We start from the raw sequence: 2195 nt of genomic DNA on the forward strand, positions 1-2195 counted from the left end.
CCCAGGACCCTGGGATCATGACCTGAGCTGAAGGCAGACGCTTAACCATCTGAGCCACCCAGGTGCCCCTGTTTGTTTGTTTTTTTAAATTGTGGAACCTTTCTGATAGCAACCACTCACTATGGTGCTTGTTCCATTAGTGTTGGCAGGGGACTCGCAGACAATTAGAGCTAAAACCTGGCTTCTAAAAACTTTACATTGGTAGTAGGAGGGTGGTGTGTTTGTTTTTTTTAATGCACCCGAGAGAACAGTCTCCAAAGAATCCAGAATAAATTATACATGAAGGGTAGCATAGTGAGTTTTTTTTTTTTAAGATTTTTTATTTTTTATTAGAGTACAAGCAGGGGGAGCAGCAGGTAGAGGGAGAGGGAGAAGCAGGCTCCCCACTCAACAGAGAGCCCGACATGGGACTCGATCCCAGGGCCCCAGAATCACAACCTGGGCTGAAGGCAGCTGCTTAACTGACTGAGCCACCAGGCGCCCCTAGCATAGTGAGTTTTAAAATACAGCTTTCATCTGCCTTCGGCTTAGGTCATGATCCCAGGGTCCTGGGATCGAGCCCTGCATCAGGCTCCCCGCTCAGTGGGAAGCCTGCTTCTCCCTCTCCCACTCCCCCTGCTTGTGTTCCCTCTCTTGCTGTGTCTCTCTCTGTCAAATAAATAAATAAAATCTTAAAAAAAAAAAAAAGATTGTTACAAAGTATGCATGGCTCTTTAGGGAAGGCAATTTTGTAATAATTAATTTTTTTCTTTTTAAAATTGTATCAGAGTTTTAAATGTTCATTCTTTGTGATACAGCAACTCAACTTCAAGCATTTTTGAATGCTAAAACACACACACACACCTGGAGTCATCTTTTCATAGAGAATTGGATAAATTGTGGTACCTCCATAAAATGAAATATGCAGCCATTAAAAATAATAAAAGATTCTATCTTCTGTCATGGGAAGATATCTTAGTATACTTCATTGAGTCAAAAAAAAAACAGGACAGTATTATAGTGTGATTCCATCTTTTTTTTTTTTTTTAAAGATTTTATCTATTTATTTGACAGAGACAGAGACAGCGAGAGCAGGAACACAAGCAGGGGGAGTGGGAGAGGGAGAAGCAGGCTTCCCGCTGAGCAGGGAGCCTGATGTGGGACTCGATCCCAGGACTCTGGGATCATGACCTGAGCCGAAGGTAGACGCTTAACGACTAAGCCACCCAGGTGCCCCAATGTGTGATTCCATCTTTATTGATTTAATTGTATGTACTCCAGGAAAAATTATGGGAGCACATACACCAAACTGTTAACAGTGATTATCTTGGGGCAGAAGCAAAAAGGCTTGTCCCTTCCAAGTCATACATACTATAATTCAGTCATGTATGTGTTACCTTAAATGACTACTTTTTTTAAAAAAAAATTGATAAAAAATGAAATATTAGAAAAAATTAACAGCCAAAAATAGGCTAAGGACGACAGTCACCTTGTCTTTTCTTAAGTATCCTGTTTACATTTATCATTTTAATATGCCACTAATTACTATCAGATGTGTAGAAAGATTACATGAAAATACTTGAACAAGACTTATGAGAATTATTTTATTTTGCATTTTTCTTTTCTCCAAAATTATCAGTCCTGAAGACCTTAGTGAGTTCAGATCTATGTCCAGAAAGGGATGTGATACCATTATACCAAAAGCCATTTGGTTTGTTTCTCCGTTCATTTTGTTTATAGAAATTTGGAAGAGCATTTCATTAAGAGAGTATAATTTTAGGGCTACATCTGTTCTGTGTTGATTTTAAGATAAATCATCAGTCATGATTTTCCTCTTTGCTTTTTACACTGTCGTTCCAATTTATAGGTAATCTGGCAGTGTGCTAAACACTTCACATTTTAAAATCCTGTTTAACCCTTGCAAGAACTGTTGTGGCAGATACAAGCACTCTCCCCTTTTCCAGGAGAAGAGGCTGAAGTGCACAGAAATGAAATAACTTGACCAAACTCACACACCTGGAAGTTGGAAAAATTGGCAATTAAACTTGAGTCTTTTTGAACCCAGGGCTGTCCCTCTTGGCCATTATAAGGTGGTTGTTCTGCTACTCTGCAACTTTTAAGTAATGCATTCTGGCAACAACACTGGGGAATTGCTGTATTTGTTCTGCTGTGCCAGCTACTGGAAGTACGTACGAGAAATGTAAATATGAACTCTG

Source organism: Leptonychotes weddellii, chromosome 13, assembly GCF_054177405.1.
Source record: "Leptonychotes weddellii isolate Sample4059 chromosome 13, ASM5417740v2, whole genome shotgun sequence".
Taxonomy (NCBI): Eukaryota; Metazoa; Chordata; class Mammalia; order Carnivora; family Phocidae; genus Leptonychotes; species Leptonychotes weddellii.